Source organism: Notothenia rossii, assembly GCF_949606895.1.
Source record: "Notothenia rossii genome assembly, chromosome: 8".
NCBI classification, from domain to species: domain Eukaryota; kingdom Metazoa; phylum Chordata; class Actinopteri; order Perciformes; family Nototheniidae; genus Notothenia; species Notothenia rossii.
In genome coordinates, this window is record NC_136906.1 from 57,933,544 (window position 1) to 57,957,495 (window position 23,952).

Consider the following 23,952-nt stretch of genomic DNA (forward strand, 5'->3'; position numbering starts at 1 on the left):
TTAGAGAGGCGTGTGGTGCAGTGGATTGAGCGTTGGTGTTCTGGTTCTAACCCCACTGCAGTCAGCATGTTGTTGTGTCCCTGTCACTTCACCCCAAATGGCTCCTGTGGGGATTGCCCACAGTATTGAGTATGTAAGTCACTTTGGATAAAAGCGTGTAACAAGGGACATGAAATGTTTTGCTGTAAGTAGTACGTTAGACCATTAAAAGAAAGCAAGAGGAGACTTTTTCTCTAGAAATGTTCCTTTTTTCTGTTACATTTCTCAGCTTAGGCTGTTGCTGGGATAGGATCAGCTAAGAGAAAACTAAAATAATTGCCCGGAGAACAAGAACAAGCTTAAAGGATGGTGAAAGACCATCGGTGGAAAAACAAGACTCAACCTTGGTCAATCATTCAGCTGATCAAAAAAGAATTGCAGGATTTTTAAAGGATTATATCCCTATTTTTATTTGTGAAATACATTGCAAGAAAAGGTTTTACATAAAATACGAATTTGTGTTGGTGGCTAAACAAAGCTTACTTTGTATCGCCATCGTTGTATTACATATTTTAATCCTCCACAGTCCCAAATGTTACATAACCTTATGCATCTGGCAAACAGCTGTGTCTGAAAAGATAAGAAGGCATTTCAATTAAGTTATGTATTTATTTTACTTTTAACAAACATCTTTTTGAGACCAGGCAGTGGTGCTCATAGAAAACACTATACCAATTGTGTCCACTTAGGTTTTAGGCTGTCAAAATCGAGATGAAATCAAAGTGTATTTTGTTGTTTTAAGACAACAAATGCACTTTACGTTAAGACCAGCAAGGGTTTATTCTTCTGTATTTAGTTTGGTATTAAAGAATAGCAAAACACTCCACTATGAGTCTCCAACCAATGCTAGCGACTGTAATTATGCACAGTGGGGCTTTGAACTATCATAAACACAACATTACATTAACATTAGCATGCTAAAACATTCAAAAAGACAGTACTAAAAGGCTGGAGTACATCGGTTATAATGTTTACGTTGTTGACGATTATGTTGTGGTGTTAGCATATTAATTAGCATCAAACAAAAAGTCTTAGTGGAGGGGCTTATTTCTGAGTGAAGCTATAAGTGACCAAACACTGAGGGACTCCATCACATAATGTTTGCACTCGTTTCTTTTCCACCTTCCATTTTTGACCAAGGAAAAGACAGAATTCTAAAGAAGTGTGAATCGCCCGAAGGCTGTTACAGGATATGACTTTGCGCAACTTAAGTCTATCAGCAGGGACGCCCCAGCACAGTCGAACTATTGCCCTTCAACTTTGTGTCTTTCACATTTTCCACAAACTTGTGTGCGTGTCTCATACTGCAGCAATGGTGGAGTCGCGCCTCGCTCCATGGCAGCGAACGGGGTGATTCCCTTCACAACTTTGTTCATCCACAGTTACAGGAGACACGGGGTGTGTCTGCTAAACGGTGGGTGACCGCCCGTTATGATGCTGCATTCGGTATCGCTCTGCGTGAAGCGAGCCCCCCAGCTGCTAAGGCCTGTCTCAGCATTTCTACTCCATCTGTGCGAGGCGGTGCGACCTGCCTGGTAAGAGTAAGGAATAACGTCATGAGTGAAGCATTTAGAGAGGGAGAACTGTTCATATCCAGACTGAGAGGATGGCCAGCGGGAAGGATTTCTTTTTATCAATATCCTAAAGGAATCCTTCCTGTTCATTCTCTCTATGGCAACCAAAAAAGACTGGCCAAAGCTAGTTGTTATACAAGGCAGAAAAAGGTGTGAATTTAGTTTACATGCTTATTTATTCAAAGAATCACGTTTTTAAAAGTCACATAGGCCCATTCCCAAACCGCCCCCTACACCCTACCCCTCCGTTTGTGTGTTCACGCGGAGGGTCCGCCATATTGAGGGCTGTTCCAAAGCAACGAGTGTGGAGCGGTGTGGAGGGGGAGTGGGCTATCAAGCCCTCAAACAGCAAGTCTGCAGCGGTGCTGACTGTGCTGACTTGAGACCGGTCTCTACCTGACCGGAGTCACGCTGTGTGTGTCCGTCAGGAAACACGCTGTTTACAAGTAGTTCCAGCAAACATCCACTGATAAATTGCGATGCTAACAACCTCATGATAACCAATATCAATATGTTTTTAACTTAGGATCATACTTGTGTCTAGTCTAGAAAAAGGTAAATGTGTGCATTTTATTATAAAGTTGTTTATATTTACAGGCTGTTGCAAAAACTAAGAAGCTTATAAACATCAGGTTTAAAACTAAAAGAGCTTTGAAACACAATGAAAGATGTTTGGAGTTTTATTTGAGTTATTCATTTAAACTTTTTGTCTAAGAGATGCTGATTTGAAAACGTTGTTACATACAGTTACGGCATTTCCTGTTTCTGCCGGAGAGAGGGGAGTCCTTCCCAAAGCTTGCTGCTGTATTTACTCCCTCCATCTGACAGGAGGGAGCCTCGTTGAGCTGCGAGTGTGGCTACAGACGGAGTTCACTCCGTCACGGAGGGGTAGGGTCGAGGGAGCTGGATTATTGCATATAACAAAATCACACAATAATATATCTTGTCAGGCTCCAAGTAATGTCTTAATGACAGTGGATGGGGACCAATCAGAGGACAGAGCAACAATGGCAGCTCCTAAAAAGTGTACCGTTGACACTGCAATGTCATCAGTTCTATCCAACCTTGAGTATTTCTTTAAAAAAAAAGCCAAAAACGGTGCTGAAAGATTTCTCGATGGCAAAGATGTTTCCGTTCATCCCCCAAGTTGGCTTTGGCAAGACTTTCCATATGCCTATAGTTCATTGATGTTCAGTTGAAGCCCCTCAGAGACGGTGATAGACAGATGGTTGTTCCAATCACCTGCCAAGTATTTTTTTTTAAAGTGCCTGCCTTTTACCAAACACTTTCCAATGACGGTTATCTCAGATGGCTCAGTGTAACAAACCATCTGGCATGCCAATGGCCTCACTGAACAAGAGCTTGGCTTAAGGAAAGTTTGATTCTATTTCATTCGTACAGGCTGGATTTTCTTGAACATTTGTGACCTGCTCTATCAAAATCAGTCGCATTGATATACACTGGGGCAAAAAAGTATTTAGTCAGCCACCAATTGTGCAAGTTCTCCCACTTAAAAAGATGAGAGAGGCCTGTAATGTTCATCCTATGTATACTCAACTATGAGAGACAAAATGAGAAAAAAAAATCCAGAAAATCACATTGTCTGATTTTTAAAGAATTTATTTGCAAATTATGGTGTAAAATAAGTATTTGGTCAATAACAAAAGTTCTTCTCAATACTTTGTTATATACCCTTTGTTGGCAATGACAGAGGTCAAACGTTTTCTGTAAGTCTTCGCAAGGTTTTCACACACTGTTGCTGGTATTTTGGCCCATTCCTCCATGCAGATCTCCTCTAGAGCAGTGATGTTTTGGGGCTGTCGCTGGGCAACACAGACTTTCAACTCCCTCCAAAGATTTTCTATGGGGTTGAGATCTGGAGACTGGCTAGGCCACTCCAGGACCTTGAAATAATTCTTACGAAGACACTCCTTTGTTGCCCGGGCGGTGTGTTTGGGATCATTGTCATGCTGAAAGACCCAGCCACGTTTCATCTTCAATGCCCTTGCTGATGGAAGGAGGTTGTCTGCAGTTCATTGACTAGGTCCCCCCGTGTGGTTCTGGGATTTTTGCTCAACGTTCTTGTGATCATTTTGACCCCACGGGGTGAGATCTTGCGTGGAGCCCCAGATCGAGGGAGATTATCAGTGGTCTTGTACAGTATGTCTTCCATTTTCTAATAATTGCTCCCACAGTTGATTTCTTCACACCAAGCTGCTTACCTATTGCAGATTCAGTCTTCCCAGCCTGTTACAGGTCTACAATTTTGTTTCTGGTGTCCTTTGACAGCTCTTTGGTCTTGGCCAGAGTGGAGTTTGGAGTGTGACTGTTTGAGGTTGTGGACAGGTGTCTTTTATACTGATAACGAGTTCAAACAGGTGCCATTAATACAGTTAACAAGTGGAGGATAGAGGAGGCTCTTAAAGAAGAAGCTACAGGTCGGTGAGAGCCAGAAATCTTGTTTGTTTGTAGGTGACCAAATACTTATTTTCCACCATAATTTGCAAATACATTCTTTAAAAATCAGACAATGTGATGTTCTGGATTTTTTTTTTCTCATTTTGTCTCTCATAGTGAGGTATACCTACGATGAAAATTACAGGCCTTTCTCATCTTTTTAAGTGAGAGAACTTGCACAATTGGTGGCTGACTAAATACTTTTTTGCCCCACTGTATGTTGGAAAGAGGAGATTCCTGGCATTCTAATGATATCAGGATTGTTTTTGTACTCCAAATATTAAGCAACATATGTCACATTATATAATGACTGTCACCGAGTCATCATTTTGAGAAAAAGGCCTTCAGAGTTTCCTCTTCTCTGGAATCCATCGATCTGATTGATTATTAGCGGAGCAAATGGTCAAAGTAGTTTGGGGGAGAAAATATTTTCGTTTGGATTACTGGTCTAGGGGAAGCTCGCAAGTGTGTGTGTGTATGTATGTGTGTGTGTGTTTGTGTATTTTTACGTTTGTGTGTATTGTGTTTGTTTCCCGGGGAAACTTGAAGAAAACACTTTTATGCAGGAATTTTGTTAAGATCTTTCAACAGCAACCCTGGTTTAAGTCACAACATTTGTTAGTTATATATGTATTGGAGAGAGAAACCATGTACACGCTGTTGTACTGCAAGCAGGCTGACAGCTTTCAAAAACTGTGTATATTTCCTCTTTCCATCGAGAGCCCTAGAAGCTGCACAGCATGCTCAGTTTCAAATGCTTTGGCACGACATAACTATTCTGACACTTTCCTCGAGCAAAAAGGATTCTTCGGTGAGCAAATCCCCTCAAGAAAAAGTGAAACATTTGTATTTCAATAATTTAGCTAATGAACACATTCAAAATATATTCTGTATAAATATCTGTCTGAAAAGGGTAAACATAACATACTAACTGAGGATTTCTCAGGATTTTTGTTTTATCCATGTTATTAATTGATAACACATGTTTCCCCAGCAAAACAAACTTTCAGCATTGTTTTTAATTGACTATGAATTATAAAACAAATAGCAAGTTGAACCGTTTTAGGAAGTCCCATTAAAAAAATTCCAGGCGTGTTTTCAAAGAAGCGTTAGAAAAGAGATCCGAATCAAGAGATTTGCATAATTCTGTTTACGAGGTAAAAAATGTACAATAATTGCTGCTTTCGCAGTAGCATGCACTCACAGGCCCGTGTTGTTTTCTCCTGTCGCTCTGTGTGTGTGTGTGTGTGTGTGTGTGTGTGTGTGTGTGTGTGTGTGTGTGTGTGTGTGTGTGTGTGTGTGTGTGTGTGTGTGTGTGTGTGTGTGTGTGTGTGTGTGTGTGTGTGTGTGTGTGCGCGCGTGTGTGTGTGTATGTGTTTGTGGCAGATCAGAGGTTTTTAAGTTGTTTATCCGAGCACAAAAGAGCAAAACGCTCAAACACATCCTTAGACACGGTGACTCTGTGAAGCGTTCTGCGATGCGTGATAATAATCACAGAAAGATACAACGGGGAGCTTGACAAACAAAGCAAAAGGCCCCAAGAAAACCAACATAGGCTGCTTGTGGAAAACCTAATGCAGCCCTGCAATAAACAAAATTATAGATCAGCTTGGCTTCATTTCCCATTCTCCGGAACCGCAAACGATGATTTCCTGTTTATCTAGATGGGAAGAAAGAGGGAGAGTTAAGACGTAATTTGACCCCGTATTTCATCCGTCTTTAACAAGAGTTTTAGCCTCTCCTGACATCTGTGTGGTGACACACACATGGCCAGTCATATGACTCATTAGTGTGTCACGCTGGGTTTGGGATTATGCTGTGTGCGTACTGAGCGTGCGAGCCAGCGTCTGTCAGTGTGTGATATATGGCTGGATGTTTGTCTGCATTTTTAACAAAGTGACATTCAAGGTTTTATTGCAAGAACGTGCGGACAGGAAAAACCTGCAGGGCACTTTCTCATAGTTCCCCTTGATGAACTTTGCTGTTAGTAAGATACACGAGAGTGATGGGAACAAGGGGGGGAAGTCGTCAAGAGTCAAACTGAAAGGAAATACACTGAAGATCAGATAGAAACGAGAACTGTATTTAAGTACATCCAGAAGTAAAACTAATCCGAGCGGACGTGAACCTGTTGAATAAGGTCAAGGCAGAAATAACAAAACACACAATTTCAGCAAAGATCCTTGTCAACAATGGGGGGGTTAAGTGACCAGATGATAAGCACAGGCGTTATTCATTGCAAAGAGTGGCTGAGCAGTGACACATTGTGTCGTTAGCCACCCACGCTGATACTTGAAACTTTATATTAAATATCTTCAGTTAAAGGAAAACCTTGTAAATTGCTGCCTCAAGCATGTCTCACTCCAATCGAAAATAATCTCGAGAACTCTCACCCATTTTCCAACCTTACAGGATGTGGCGTTGTGTGGATACATGTTCTAAACTAAAGGCATACATCTTACATGAACCTCATTAATTAGCACTGTGCGCAAAAAAGGTTAATATTCTGTAAATTGCAACCTTTGAGTTGCATGTAAAAATAATCGGCCAAGACAAAGTCGGAGGTAATTACAGTGCTGACGACCTCACACTGCCACTTTTGTTGTTTGGTGAAAGAGGTTTACGTAATCAGGCACAAATGCAAAAGGTGAGCTTCCCTCAGGCTGATTCTTTGACAGCTTCAACTCTCACTGCTATCAAAATACATCGGCTTTCCTGAGTGTGGGCCGACGGCTAAACACAAGGTACGGTCGCCCAGACTCCCGTGTGAAACATTATACAATAGCCAGTAAATTGTGAACCTAAGCCTTGGCCTTAAAACCTTAACGCATAAATGTAAAACGACCTCACTTGTCAGGGAACACCCTTTTAGCACTGGCGGGGTGGAGTGGGTGGGTGGGAAGGGGTTGTTGAAGTCAATCAAATGAACATGCCAAGGAATAGGCCTTTCCAAGGAGGACCACTTTGTGTTCATTAATAAGTGGGTCAGGCAGTCTAAAGCTCTATGTGCTACATTGATGCCAAGTCAAAGAGTAGTTACAAATGTGTCCTGTTACTTTTATTTTTGGGATTTAAGTACATTAAAACAAATATATTGTATGTGTTTTTCATGACTGAATTGTCAATGTTTGGTTCAGCCCCTTTGTTTGGTTGTTAATTTACTGTTTTCCCAATAATCTATCCACCAGCTAATTACGGTAAACAAGTTGCATTATCTAGCTAATTATTTTAACCATTAATCCAATATTTCTTGCCAATCGTTTTCACTATTTTCCCATTCATTTTCGTTATTGTTTCAACAGTTTATACACCACTATTTGCTAACTATATTGCCATTCTTGCAATATTTTTTTAACATATAATTTATGTCATTTATCTCTTCAACTGTTAATTAATTATTGAATTATCGTATTCGTAACAGTTCATCTCCTAAAAAAAAGGAAGGATCAATGTTTTAATACAATTCTTATTGCAATTCTATTTAAATTATTTCCTTTTAAGTACCCTGCGGCAGCTGCAGAAGTACCCAACCTGCCGCTGGCTGTTACTCCCTCACTAATCTATCCACGATCTGAAAACTGAATCTGTCTCACCCTCTGGGAAGATCGGCGAACATCAAGTCGCTTCGTGCCACATGTTTCATGAATGTGACACCATTGATTGGTTTATTAGACACAGCCGTCTCTTAACACTCTAATATGGAAGTGGCACGGTGGTACACTGCCACAGGGCAGCACTGTGTGAACAGCAGCAATAAATCAGCTGCTCGCTCTTTATCTCCGCACTGCCACTGCAGCTAACAGGGTTCGAGAGTGACACATTACATATAGCATAATTAGATCAATTTTGATTGCAAATGATTCAAATCCTATAACAGTACAGTGGTAATAAAGTCAAATGCAGATACTCTGACAGTCATTTAACGCATTGATTTTGATGTTTTATGGATGCAAATATTGAAAGATTAGTTTCCGAATGTAATCATTGAGATAAATATGTTTTCCTCCATGGATATTTTCCATTTTAATATATCTCCCTGAAAAAAAATCAACACAACCCTTCCGAGCCGGGATGATTGTGATAACGTTTCAGCAGGTAGTCACAATACATTTCATAAGAAGAGTGACCTTGCCCTGTTTCAGCCCAGCAGCTGCTCGGTCTGTCAGGCTTTCTTCCGTTTGCCACAGCAGCAGCTGAGGAGCCATTTTGGGGCCTGATGCATTCAACAGCTGGTGGTGCCAAGCCCAGGGTGGGCATAGGAGGATAGAGGAAGGAGGGGGCGAGAGGTCGTCTGTCTATTGAGCCGTGGAAACATGGGACGCAGAGCATATCGGACGACAGGCATGCAGCCAAATGGCAAAAACAATGTTAGCAGGAGGAACGGGAACAGCACTTTACTGGCGTTGCTCTTCACAGTCTGACCTAAAATCACATTTAAAGGTCCCATTTTATACTGTTTTTCATCAATATATCATAGTTCTCAGATATATACAAAACATGTCTTTGAAGTGTTTGGCTCGAAATACCAAACGGATCACCCATTGAAGCATGCCATAATCCCCTCTGTTTCAGCCCTGTTTCAAACGTGCTCATTCTGTCTTTTACTTTAGATAACAAAATAAAGTGCCACTCCCCACGCCCCTCTGCAAGATATTTGGTTATTAAGAACACAATGGTGCTCTAGGAGGAGATTCAGGTGATAAGGTAGGGGGGGGGGTGTTACCTTGGTTGGTTATTGGCTAATGGTTACACAAGCCAAACAATCGTTATGACATCATAAAGTGGCCAAATCTGATCAGACAGGTTTTTATAGAAATGGATCAGGACAAAAAGTGAGCAAATCTTTTTTCCTGAAACTTTCAGAATCTCTTTACAAAGAGGGGACACATGTTTATGTAAAAAAGATTTTGCAAAATAAGTGACCCTTAAACTGCAGCTATAAGCATCCCATCACTCAAACTACAGTGTAATGCATGTCATGAGAACACTGCCTGTGAGTCGCCCATATGCTGCATGTTTTAGGAGGACCTGGCTATGGTTCACGGCCCGATTCCCACAGAGGGACAGGTATGCATGTGTGCGTGCGGATACGGCGAGACAATGCGCCGCTTGTGGATTTTAGAGCTTCACTTTACAGCAGTGGGAAAAAAATAAAAAGTGGATGGTATCCCATTTTTCTTACGATCCTAGCTTGTGTTTACATAAAATCAAATTTAGTGGTGTCAGGTGATGGAAAACTCTCTGCCAGTTTCAATGTTTACAGACACTGGGGGATATGTGAGAGGGAATCGTTCAGCCAATGACCTTTTGTCTTGAAATATCTGAAACCTCAAGGTGCATTTCATTTCAGCTCGCTCAGTCTGTAATGACGATACTCATCCGCAGCCAGATGTTCAATGTTCTCCCCCCCGTCTTCTCTGTCACAGTTTGGAGTGTTGCGGTGCACAGAACATCACTTTGGTCAAAATGAAGAAGAGAGTAAGCCACATGAAGGTGGAGTTTCTTGTTAAGTTGTTTTTCATCTCTGAGCTGACACCCAGGGAAAGAATTTTCACTTTGCCTTTATGTTTCGCTCAATCACACAACCTGCTGAGTGTGTTTTGAGATTCCCTCTCTCCCTACACATTATGTATACTCTTTGTGCCGTCTGTGCTGGGAGATTCTGCAGAGATGACAAGACAGCTGAACAAACGAAGAAATATAGATAAACATTTGGACAGGACACACCAGGTGGATGGCGAGCATTATCCAGACGGCGCCGTGAAGAATCAGACTGCAGGCATTGATACAGTTTGATGTGTGGAGAACTTTGATTTAGAATATTTTCACAATAAATCTATTGTTTGTCTTGTTTCCATCCCACTTTTATCACTTGCTTAACTTTGAAGTATGAACTTAGTTTTATAGGGTCTTATGTTCTTCGTTTTTATGGCTCCACAACGGACACAGCTGAATCCAGAGAAAAAATGTGTGAATGCAATATCTCATCATATCAAGGCTATGTTCAAACATTTCTAAGAGGGGCCATAACATTCTAATGGGTTTAAATGACAAAGTTATGGCATTTTGATCTGCTGGAACATAAGTAAAATGACACATGCCTCTACCAACAAGTCATTTCTGTCTATATTCACTCTGTATATGATATCCTCATGTACCGTAAAGTACTGTTATTGTGTTCTGAAAATGTATTTAAAAATAAAGATTATTAATCATCACTATGTATTTTTCTCAAAGATGCTTCGTCAGCGACAGATGGTTCTAATTAGCGTGTTGCACACCACACAACAATCTATATATATATATTAATAATTTGTAAATATAATATAGCCTTTACAAATTGTAGTTTTTTTGTGAACCTGGTCATTTAAACCTGTGTTTTGTTGTGTGTTTCAAGTCTTAATTAACTTGATTTTATTGTATTACTTATTTTTGTTTATACTCATAAAACCAATATACTGCCTTTTTTTTTAAGAAAACGAAAAAAAACATGATACTGCACATAGATAGACAGCACTATTCATCCTTGGCCGCTATATTAAGTATCAAAATAACCAAACCATGTCTCATGGTCGATGTGTAATACACATTTAATTGTACTTAATCTCAAGCACAATGAGTAATATTCGCCCATATATCATTGTACAAAGAGTAGGTTTTATTATAGACATTTGAAATGTTAATTGAATTAAAAAGATAAGAGGATATTTAAATTAGATAATGAGTTGTTAGAGCCATAATATGCTCGCCATCTCTGTAATCAGAAACTGTGGCATTATATAAAATACAGTACCTTGTGTGCATAGTGTGTTTGTATGCACCTTCAAATTCCCTCTCAAAGCAATTATTGAATCCCTAATGGCTTAAAAAGTATTTTTCTTAATATGCAGCATGAGTTTATTCCTCTGTGTTTTTTTCATTTGGACTGATAACACAGTGCAGGCTGGGTTTTACGATGGTTCACCGCGATTAGCCTGCATTATACACCTCCTCTGGTGCACCCAAGGTGTGCCAATGAATATTTCAGCAAGTCAAAATGGAAATATTACTCCTGAGTCCGACATGCTGGCACAGGCTGCCGTGCTACAGGTGGGGCATTAGTGCCAGGCATGCTCAGAGCTCTGGGGGTAATGTATCAAAACATTACAGGCGCGGGTCACCTCAGTTTCTTTTTCTGTTCAGGTAAGGAAAGGTCACATGCGGATAATTCAACTGCAGTTAAAAAAGACTTCATAAGGAAATGAAATGGCAGTTTTTTCTCAGCTACCACACATATATTTAGCTCCACAACCTTTTAATGTTTGCTAATGTTTGAAATTAGTTCAGATCTGGACTCCATGCTAAGTTTAGCATAACGTTAGTGTTGCTTTGTATTCACTAGCATGTATGTTATCCTCTTTAAAACCTGCCTATAGAACAGGGTGTCCGTGGGGTCTTAAAAAGTATTAAAAGTTGATAAATCTTTCTCCCTCATTTACAATTTATTGATCCCACCCATCTTTAGTCTGCTAGATTGTACATTGTGCATCAAGATGGCTAACGTTAGCAGAAAATCCGCAAAATGTAACCATGCCTGTTACCGTAGGCTACCTGTTACTCAGGCACCAAATGACTTAATATCAGAAGTATCTGAATTGTAAATGTTGTTGGCATCTTGTATCTGTTAACTCGTAACTAGCACTGACTGACAAAGTGTTAATGGTTGTGTAACATACCGAATATATCTAGTAAGATATTTTGTAGTTATGGAGGAAAGCTCCAGGGTCTGGTTTACATCTAAAAACTGCTAACTCTTCCACATTACCTAAGAAAACATTCAATATGCTAATGCTAACTCTAGCTTACTGTACTGACAAGTACATAAATAAATCAACTTTTAATACTTGATTAAAAGTACTTGATTAAAAAATGCCGTTTAAAAAGTATTAAACGGCATTTTCCAAGGTATTACATTTCGTAGCTTGTTTTCAATAAGTATATAAATTGTCCAAAGAGGTTGTATTCTACAGTGTGCCTGAATGTATCATTGCGTAGGTGTGTAGTGTGATTCTGTGTAGTTTATTTATGGAATCCCGTTGGATTTGACGTCATCTGAACAGGACATCGCACGCTCACTGCCATTTACGCCGGTTGTTAAACAACATCGTTATGGGAAAATGCAAGTTTGCCTCCAAATGGTTGGAAGATAAGGAGGAAGGCCAATCAATACTGTAGTACATTTCAACCCAGTCTCATGGCATTTCGTGTTCACCAACACGATTTTCCCCTTTTTTCGTGTTGCACAGCACGATTTTAAAAGCAATGTATTTCTATTGGTAGTCTCACGGCATTACGTGTTATAGGAAGACCGGAAGCTGTGTGGTTCATAAAAGCATGTTCTTACTCAATAGCAAGCCACAGTTATTGCTTTTATTTTAAATCGTATAATTTCGGACTTTTGTTGGCGTCTGTAAGGAAAATAAATGGGGCTCAGAGCCTCAGAATACTGAAATCTGTATTTTTTAAATCTTTTTTTCCTTCTAATTTGTTATTCTTTTCAAAATAACACACTGTTATTTACTCACCAATAACACACAATTATCCTTGTTTTTATTTATTTGTTTAGTTCCATAATCTCTGGCTTTTTTGGCATCTGTCAGGAACTGAATTTCAAAATAAAAATAACCGGAAACAGACGAAGGCATTTCGAGCGATTACCCAAGATCCTCAGCTATGGTTTAAGCTCGCCGATTGGATGTTTTAACCGCAATGCATGTTGGGATTTGGTTTTTATATGATATGAAATCAGAAAAACATTTTAAAAGAATAAAATAATACTTAATTCCGAGTGTTCTTGCTTTCCTCTTTGAAAGTCATCACATAATACACGGTTCGGCTGCATTAAATATTACAGATATGCCGTAGTTCTCTATTTATAGAGCCCTGATGAGAAGACCTTTGGAAAAACTGGAAGAAATGCCGCCGAAACTGAATACTTGACGTGGATCATAAATATATCAACATTTAAACAACATCTTCAATTTCCCTTCACACAATACGTCTCTTTGCAGTATCAATAGTAATTCGGCTGACTTTTATATTTGATCTAATTCATAGATAGGTTATATTTAAACCATAACGGTGCACAGCTGATATAAAAGGACTTGTAGTTTTTAAAGATATTACTGATTTTCTTTGAATATAAGAATGTAAATACTGAGTCTGAAATAGTATAGCAATATGCTGTAAAATTATGTGAAAATATGAATAAAACTACATCTTCAGATGTTGTACATAAGTGTCCTAATAATACAAAGTTATTATGGCTGTGTGTACCTTGTGTGCACCGCCTAGTGGTTAAAGCACGTTATTGAATTATTGTTTTTATGTGTTATATTTGATTCAAAAAATATTAAGAGTACATACTTTCATAGGGGGAAAGTAGAAGGTCAATGATAGCAATATAGAATATAAAAAATCAAGAAGATACTGTAAGTGATCTCTACAATAAAACAGTTTAGTGCAGGATGTACAAAGATATTAATAGGAGGATGTGCAAAACAGAAAAACGAATTAACCTTTATTTAAACATCAAATAATACTTTAGATTAAGGTCCTCTTTTAAATAAGAAAAAAAGCTTTCGGGGTCTACAGATAAATATTAAGCCTGACAAAGTACTTAACGTCTAATATATTGCTTTCCTGCAATGTTAACTATGTTGAAGCACTTATTTTAACTGATATTATACATATGAATTATACTCTTATGTATGTAGATAGTATAAGAAATGTGCAGAATATGACAGTTTAATTGTGGAGGTATAGACACATATTGATAGATGTCTTGTAATGCGCTGTTGAGGAACCTGTGACCCAAGATTTTCATTCATTGCATATACCGTAGTTGTGTATATGATATGTCAATAACCTTTGAAAATCTTGAAAGGGATGTGCAAAATAGCCATTATACAGTCTTTAATTAACTATTAGTAGAGAACAACGAGTAATGAATATACTTTATTACTCGTTTCCATTCATGTCAATTGATTGTTGGCACTTGACAATCACCTTCCCTGAATTTTACTCAGGTGTAACTAAAGTCTGATTTAAGGGTTGTTTATATTTCACATCATTAATCAGAATCTCCAAAGTAAGTCAAATAAGTGTAGTGGAGTAAAAATACCAGGTTAACCTCTGTATTCTAGTGGAGTAGAATTACAAAGTAACAATGAGCTGTCATGTGGGTATATATTAATGCTGCTCATTATGGACACAAGCGATTTCCCCCCATGTATTAATTATATGTTTTACATTTGATAACACCAATGTCATGACAACTTCTAATTGTGGGAAAAACGAAAACGTTCAGTAGAGACGTCCCATGGAACATTTTGCGAAACACAATAGCCAGCATGTGTAGTTCTGGGGGGGCGTTCGATTCCAGTTTTGGATAGTCTGGCGTGGTTTCGTTCCATTTCAAACAGCTGTTTGACGCTAGGCTAACCTTGGCGCACTGCCACTCCAACATCCAATCCCAGAGCTTGAAGATTAATCACGGGTACTGTAGTCCTAAACGATAGCTGGGGATTATGGGTAGTTTTTGTGTCTTCGGCCATCCCAAACTCCTAGAGGCCTACGTCTGTTTCCGGTTATTTTTATTTTGAAATTCAGTTCCTGACGGACGTAAGAAAATCACGAGATTATGAAAATAAACCAATAAATAAAAACAAGAATAATTATGTGTTATTGTTGAGTAAATAACAGTGTGTTATTTTGAAAAGAATAATCAATTAGAAGGAAAAAAAGATTTAAAAAATACAGATTTCAGTATCCTGAGGCTCTCAGCCCCATTCATTTTCCTCACAGACGGCAACAAAAGTCCGAAATTATACGATTTAAAATAAAAGCAATAATTGTGGCTTGATATTGAGTAAGAACATGCTTTTATGAACCACACAGCTTCCGGTCTTCCTATAACACGTAATGCCGTGAGACTACCAATAGAAATACATTGCTTTTAAAATCGTGCTGTGCAACACGAAAAAAAGGGGAAAATCGTGTTGGTGAACACGAATCAATAGATTAAAAATCGTGTTGGTGAACACGAAATGCCATGAGACTGGGTTGTACATTTTGCGACAATGTAACAGGTTGAAACTCGAAGTGGCGATGAGGTCTTAAAATGTATGGAAAGGGTCTTAAAAAAGGTCTTAAAAGGTATTAAATTTGACTTCAGGATTCCTGCATATACCCTGTAGAAGCAGTCTTTCAGTACAAAAAATACTTTGCTATGATTAATATTCTGTTAATAATGTGTCTCTGAAACTGAAAAAGGGTTAGAAGCACTTTTCTTTCTCCCTCATTTACAATTTATTGATCCCACCCATCTTTAGTCTGCTAGATTGTACATTCTGCTAGATTGTACATTGCGCATCAAGATGGCTAACGTTAGCAGAAAATCAGCAAAATGTAACCATGCCTGTTACAAAATGTAACCATGCCTGTTACCGTAGGCTACCTGTTACTCAGGCACCAAATGACTTAATATCAGAAGTATCTGAAATGTTGTTGGCTTCTTGTATCTGTTAGCTCGTAGCACTGGCTGACAAAGTGTTAATGGTTGTGTAACATACCGAATATATCTAGTAAGATATGTTGTAGTTATGGAGGAAAGCTACAGGATCTGGTTTACATCTAAAAACTGCTAACTCTTCCACATTACCGAAGAAAACATTCAATATGCTAATGCTAACTCTAGCTTACTGTACTGACAAGTCGTTTTCTTTGCTGGGGTTGTGTTGAGGACTCTTTTCCATGTCAATGTGTCAGTATTTGCATATCCCACAGCGATTGGCTGTCAAAATGTGTGACATCAAAATCTAGCTTGCCCCAGGGTTTGTTTGAATCACATTTTCGTGAAGTGCACAAACATTCCCCTCTTCAACATAGGAACGTGTAAATAATTTGAGCTGGTGTAAGTCAGTATAGCCAAGGTAAAGCATTTTAGGGGACATCAAGATAAGTAAAACAGTTTGAATGAAGAGGGTCTTTAAGGATCATGTAGACCTCAATAGCTTTGAGTTAATATAGGTTTTCCTCATTTCACTAAGCATTCAAAATCCCCTCCATTCACCCACCTGCTCATGTGTCATCCAGAAGGTTTTATGCAATAGAGTCCTCAAATGGCTCATCATAAGATAAGCTCTTCTTTCAAATCATGTATTCCAGCTAAGACCTCTCTTCTAACAATTATAAAGCCGAGCATGGGAATTGCCTTTAACCACTCACTGTACAAATACTTGTTTGTAAACCGCGTTTGAAAGCTTACTTCTTCCCCAAGCAGTCTTTAATGAAAGAGGAAACGTGACACTGTGTGTTTATGTTTATAAACCCCTGAAATCAATGCAGGCTTAACAAGTGATAACATTGGACTTGATAAACTGTGTAGCCAGGATCTTGTAAGGATGTCCAAAATACAGCTGTCATTATTTGGATATTAGAGGCACATTATCTTTTGCTGCTCGCTAAGCCTTTGCAAGAGGCACTTTGACTACAGCTACAAAGGGGCTACGACCCCTACTCAGGGTTTTACTCACCCCTTTCACTCATTCATAACAATACCCTATCTACTTTCATGTCTCTCCTCAGGGACCAAACCAGTATAATGAGTAACATGCCATACATCAAATGTGGTTCTGCCAATTTAGTTTGCGTAGGACTATGTCAGTCAAGTTGAAAGGTAATAAGCCAGCGCCTCTGGTAAAGACATTTGCAAAGTAAATAAAGCCTCCTTTCCGACACCACAAATGTGTGCCTGTGATTGCTGTTCCATATGTGTGGACTGTCAGCATCTTTGTCACCGGTGTCGTCATGGCAGCGTGGGTTGATGTTAATCTTTTCTGCTTATGTGACAGTTTGTGGTTGGGCAGAGTGGGGACTTCAGCAGGGGTGTGGTAAACGTGTCAGTCAGCTACTGTTCAGGTAAAGGACCAGGACAAAGTTAGAGGGCAGAGAATGAAAATAGAAGCATTTTTATTTTGCGAAGCTTTCTTTTTTTGTTGTTGCTTACAACGTAAAACTTTGATTCAACGTTTTTTCTTACTTTCTAATATATATATATTTTTAAGCTTTTCTTCACTTTAGTGTGGGTTGCTCGCTAATTCCCCAAGTTTGTACAAAACTAAAATATCTTAACAAATTCTAATACATTTTCTGAAAGGCATTCGTGCTCCCCGGAAGATTCTTCCCCCGGGGATCCTTCAATAGCAAATCAAATACTTTGGTACAATGTTGTTTAGATGTACAATTTGTTTTAATATTTAATTTTAAATTTGCAACGTGAAATCATTTGAAACATGTGATGTCGTTAACATCATAGTCAACAGACAAAGAAACAATCCAATAAAACATTTCTGAATTCCTCATGTTGAGAATTAAGTTATAAAAGGTGTACATGTCAGCAGAAATTAACTTTCAACATCTTGTTTTGCATGCTCTGCAAGTAAAGTTATTGGTTGCAGATCAAAGTAAAGATTGTAGCAAATAAATCAGATAATGCTCAGGCGACTTAGTGATATCCCCACAGTTGAGGTCTTGAAAGAAATCCAGAGGCTATATTTTTCTAAGATCAAGACAAGACCTTCAAAAACTGGTCTCTTAACCAAGATCAATTTCAAGCACTACATCACTGGTTGGAACCTTGAGCTAATGTTATTCATCCGGAGAGGTGTTATGGGACAAGAGTCCCTTGTAAAACATTGATAGTGGGCAGTTGGCGTTCTGTAGGCGCAGTGTAAGAATATGAAAGACATCTTTCTTTCCCTCACCTTTCTGTTCGTTTAGTTTGGTCTATCTCTCTGTTCTGGGGGAAACAGACCTGAGCATGGGACACATCTGGGGCTGGACAGGCCTGCACTGGTCTAAACGTGTGTGTGTGTGTGTGTGTGTGTGTGTGTGTGTGTGTGTGTGTGTGTGTGTGTGTGTGTGTGTGTGTGTGTGTGTGTGTGTGTGTGTGTGTGTGTGTGTGTGTGTGTGTGTGTGTGTGTGTGTGTTGGATGAGTGGTACCTACTGCAGAGTCGACCGGGTGCTGGAGAAAATCATGACTGTTTTCTTTTGCAGTAGCGTGCCCTGAGCAGGTTTACATTGTAGACGTGCCATATGCTCTCGCTAGGAAATGGGCTTTATTAATACGTTTAAGAGCACGTCAGGCTCTGGTGACTTATGGGCTATGTAATGCGATGTGAAGGTGCATTGTCGGCAACTTTTTGCAAATAAAGACGGGGGGAAAAAAAGGGACGGAAAGAAAAACATTCTCTGGGGGCCTCCGTGGAGCAGGGGACTGGTTTGGGGCCGGCCTCAGGGGAGAGGGCTGTTTTCAGCTGAGCCTCTCTGTTCCAGGTGTTGCTTTTTAATTGGCAATTCCGTGAGCAATAAAGCATTTCACTTACTTTCGCTTGTAAAGTGCTTTCATTCCATCTCCAAATGATGTAATTACCCGGCGGTCCAGGGCGAGAGGGCGGCAGGAGAGGGAGAGGCGCTTGCTCTCCATGCGAGCTTGTTCTCCACGCGAGCTTGCTCTCGCGGCAAGAAGCCCAGTGAAGGGTTTCCCGGGGTATGTTTTCATTTAGGAACCCAAACAGCATAAAGTGTATTCATTCGCACAATGAACCAACACACTAATTTCATTTCAAAATCCCCCGGGCATAAAGAACTATAAAAACTAAAAAATATAAAACAAAAAAATTGTTTTTTCCTGACGTACGGACGTTTGTTCCTTGATGCAGACGACGATTGATTATGTTTTTCCTGCATAATCTGTTCTTGGTTTTCACAAAGCCCCAGGAACATGTCTCTGTTTTCGTCACAGTTTGAGATTGACTTCTTTAAAAGCTTGAGTCAATGCTTTTCTACCTTTTTTACTGTCATTTTCCTTGTTCACAACTCCACTTGTTGATCCAGTGCCAATTGAAACACGTTTTAAAGACTCACCCATGTAGAAGTATACTTTTTTTCAGGGACAAGGGGTTTAAATGACAATTATGCTAATGAAGTCAGCCAACCCATGGGGTGATGTTATCATTTCGGATTTTATGGGAAAGGGAGATTTAAAAAAGCTTATTTTCCTGTTTATGTAGTGTGGAATTCCCTCCGAGACACCGAAAGGTCAAAACCAAAGCCAAGTGTCTGTCGGCCAAGCGTGTGGAGACGTGTAACACTAACCTGAAGTAATTTGACTAAAACGGATCTCATGATCCACCTGAGGATTGGAAACAAGTTCAGTCTGTCAGCTTGTGGCATAGAGCTGGCTCTGAAACATAAACTCCATTTGATCAACATCGCCCGCTCATAGGTGATTTCCACTGAAGCCCAAATAACTCAGTGTGGATGAAACAACACAGCGGAGAAAGTCAAAGAAACATTCTTCCCTCCTAAAGTCTACCTGGCAATGTTTTTGCATATCAGACCTCCCCAGTGGTTGTCAGAATTCCAGCAGTGGCAACATTGCCAAAAAACATAAAAACAAGCTGTTCGCTATCACTGTCATTCCCATGGGAACAGGCCCGTCGGGGGTGTGCCCGTGCCGACACTCATCTGCACAAACAGTATGCAAGCCTGCTCCCAGCAAGCTACACAAACCAGGCGGGGGGGGGGGGGGGGAGTTAGGAGAGGGATTCAGCACAGCCTCCACCACCTCCAGCCTCCTTCCCCCCCCCAAAAAACAGGGCCTCATGCAGAACCCTGCTATAAGTGTAAGCGATTAGCTGGCCTCGCTTGTGAAAAGTGCCACAAGGGGAAAAAGGATCAGGATTCCTGAGATGTCGGGCCTGCAGTGCTCATTCGCACACTTCCTCTGCTTAATAAAGAACACACGTTCCCAGCGGCTGGAGCAGCGCAGGCCGACAGAGCTGCAGTTCAAAGCGAGCTTGAGCTGCAGACGAGAGGTAAACAGCAGGAAGTCGCCCGGCTAAACAATAAACAAATAAATGCCAGGCCGCTTCAATCAGCCACAGTTGCTTTTGTTACGCTGTAGTACAAGAGGGAAAGTCAGTCGGACAGTGGCTTCTTTAGAGGCATCCCTTTGTTCTGTGCTTGTTTTTTTCAAATTGTGTTGTCAAGTTAGCCATTGGTGGAAAAAAGCAACCCTCCTCACATCTCTGCTGAAGCGCCACAGGTGGCACAAACACAGTTGAGTTATTATACAGTGTACCTGCGATAGTTTTCCATGGCTTGATTGAATAATTCAGCTTTAAAGTACACCATACAGTATGGTCATAAGATCAGTTAAAGAAATTACAAGCTGGCAGTGTTTTTGTTATTGTCAATTCAAGTGAAAGACGGTCTAAAGACAAAAAGTTGTTGTCAACCTTTAAATGTATAAAACGTTAGTGTTATAAATAGTTTTAGCATATGGCCTACAGGAAAGCCATGGGTATACTCCCACTGCTCAGCCTTGTGCTTGTGAGTCTATTTAAACCAAAACAAACATCTCCACTGGTTTGGAGTTCCTAGCATGCACTTTACTGGCACACAGTCCAGCATTGATTGCCAACACCATTTGTCTTTGAATTCCTTTAAAGATAAATTATATTTAAACAGCCAATCTCTTCACACAATCTCTGTTTGTTATCCTTTCCTTCTTCTTCACACCTGGTAAGCATATAGTTTGTGCTCTGTCAAGCAGATCTGAGTTCGATAAGGAAGCAAACCATTTCACTGTGTTTTTTGTTCATAAAAGTTATTTATAACATGTTGGTCTTCTTACAATGTCTTGTTCAGTTGTACTTAGCTCAGCTTTGTGTCAGTCCTGTTAACAAAGGACACAGATTGCAACTCCAAAAATGTCAGCTCTAGCTTTGAAATCATAGTGGACAGATAAATAGGTAACGTCACAGTGACAAGATGACTTATTTAGTACATTCTTTGAAGACAGGGCTAAATAAACAGTTTCTGTACAGTGTCTTTCGAAGTTGATTCTACCAATGAAATAGCCCCCATGAAAACTGTGTAAAAGTCAAAATATGCACCGCTTGCCTGTTTGTTGGATTCACCTATCTAAGTTTTATACACTCTAGTACAAAAAAGCTATAAACCCTTCTTTCAAAGGTTATTTTCAATGGTTTGGGAAATTCGGTCAATTCAAGTTTAGGGTCAAGATGCAGGCTTCAGTTTGTGGTGCTGTTGAACTGTTGTATTACATTTGTAAGTACTATGCACTTTTTAACCAAACTGAGCAAACAGTAGCCTCTCCTTTCATTCAGTTTAACAGGCTTTTGGTGCAACTGCTCATATCTCTCTCCTAAAAGGGGGTTAGCTTGTTAGCTTGCATTATATTTCATGTCAAACTTAAGAGCCAGCAATAAATTGTTGAGTCTCCGAAGTGATCCCTGTTTTAGGTCTCGCCTGTTCAGATTCACCTAGACAGCCTCTGTGTAATTTAATTAAAGTTTTCTTTCAAATATGAGGTTTTTCCGTCCTTTTCAAGCCAAACCTTTGTGTTTTTATAGAATACTCAATAGGTTTATGTGGTGTTGAAGCTCTTTTGTGGCTCATTCCCATCTCTGTTTGCTTCCAAGTGCACTAGTGCAAGTAAACCCTAAAACGTTACCTTGCTTTAAAAAGCACAAAACATCACAATCTCTTCCTCTTATCAGGGTCAGACTCGTTTCTCTCAAAGGAAGAAATCTTAAAGACCCAGTGAAGTGCATGTTTTTGCACCAAAATGAAATGGCAGTTTCATTCCTTACATATCATTGTGCCTGTTCATGGCTAAAATAATTTTTAATAATTCATAATGAATGAATTAATGAATTATTAATTTTAGCCGTCTGAGCCTAACGGAAGTTGCAGACGATAGTGGCTGTGACGTCACAAGATGTACCCAGTTGCGATTGTAAACATGGCGGAGACTCTGGAAAGTGATACTAGTGTGAGAGAAATGATTGATTTGGACAGCTTTTCGGACAGGATAGATGAGGAAAGTGATCAATCTGGTGCACTTTGAGGGCAACATTAAGAGATTTATGGATACAGCTCTCAACACTCATATGAAACATATATTTCAATAATCAAAAAACATTGGAATGATTTCTTAACCTATTTTATACAACTAATATTACATAGATGGAAATATTTGTTTACATAGATGACCAAACCCACTGAGATAACTTAGGCTACAGTTTACCTCCCTGAGCTGACGTTATCTCTCTCAGTCCCACAGGAGAGCACTCTCCCTCTCCTTATTGTTGAAACAGCTAATCTCCGTTAGCTCGGAGCTAGCACCAGATGCTAACAACAACCCTGTAACTCTGTCAGTCTCTCTTTCTCTCTCTCTCGAATCGACCACTGGCCTTTATTTATCATGATCAATCAAATAATCTACGAAACAATGACCCCAGCCAGGCTCACCGTCATCTTTTGGGAACAGAAACATCGCCACTTCGGCAGACTTGACATTACTACAGCCAGCGGCAATGCATCGTTTCCCCTGTGTTTTTCATCCCTCTTTCTTCACTGTCGCCTCCATTGTCAGGTTTTCTCGATTGGAAATCACTTCCAGTCGACTCCGACACACTTTCCAGGAAAATACTAGCTCAAAAACGTTGAGAAATTCGACTTTGAAAAAGAGAAAAAACGAACGGTGGTGAATGTAAACAGTGCAGCGGCGTCCATCTCGTGACGTCACGCAGTAGATCGCAAGCCACGCCCACAAAGGCGAAGGTCGACTGCAGATTTCCCGGAAAATTCAAAACTCGTCAAATTTGTTGCTATTCCAACATTTTTTGATATGGGTTCCAATGGACAATTTTGGTCATTACTATACGTATTAGCATAACAGATCATGCACAGGTGCACACTTCACTGGGCCTAACCTGCTGCTCATATTGTTATCCTTCATCTTAAATATTTGATTGATAGAAACACCAAAGCAAAACCTGAACACTGAAGGTCGCAAAGATTTTGTGCTGCTCCATTATATCCGAAACCAATAATTTTCTACAAGTTTTACTCAGATATTCTGTCTCAAAGAGGTGTGACCGTTTCAACCATGTGACATTTGATTACAATGTTTGGTGTGCTTCATTGAGCGCTAACCGAACCAAATGAAAAATCCACATGTTGATATTTAATCCCCAAATCCCTCTAAATCCAACAATCTATACCCACCCTAGAATAACAGCGCCCTAATTGTTTCATTTTAAGTATTTCCCTTTTAATGCAGGTTTACTATAATTAAAATGCATGTCATAACACTAGTACTAAATGTGTTCTATGTAAATACAAGTACTTTTATGTCTGTGATTATGGTCGACCTCTTAAGTTATGTATCTTTTAATTGTATAATTTATATCCCTGACCTAGGACTGCTAGAATGTGAGAACTCCACAACAGAAAAAAATAGCTTCGCTCCCTGAGGAGAACACCCCGCTCTCTAAGTGAGCAATAAATCTGGCACTTAGGAGAGTGTGTGTGTGTGCCTCTGAGCATGTAAATGTACTCTGTGTCCTCAAGTCTATAGCCTCCAAAGCTGTCAAATGTTGCCCGGCCCCCGTAACATCCGTAACCCATGACCCCTGTAACTCCTGTTTTGTTCTCGCCACTCAGGCCCCTCAGATATCCTCTCCACTGGAACTCCCCCACCCCAGGATGACAGACACCCCGCTTTTTCTCTCTCTCTTCCTCCCCACCACCCCCGGTAGCCTTTGACCTCCCCAGCAGCACCTCTGCCTCTCCGCGCGGCTGCCCCCTCGCATTCCAGTCAAGGCGCTGAAACCTGAGCTCTGCGGTGAGCTCATCGCCGGGCCACGGAATCAAGAGTTAAATGATACCAAAAAAGAGAGTGGGGAGAGAAAACTGAGAGAGAGAGAGAGAGAAAAGGGGGGAAGTTGGTGCAGGAGGACAGGT

General features: G+C 40.0%; 1 long non-coding RNA gene across 1 annotated transcript in view; it reads left to right on the forward strand.

The window, feature by feature from the left end:
- The window catches only part of LOC307017215, a 219,949-nt gene that overhangs the window by 102,083 nt on the left and 93,914 nt on the right, over positions 1-23,952 (forward strand). The window lies entirely within an intron of this gene.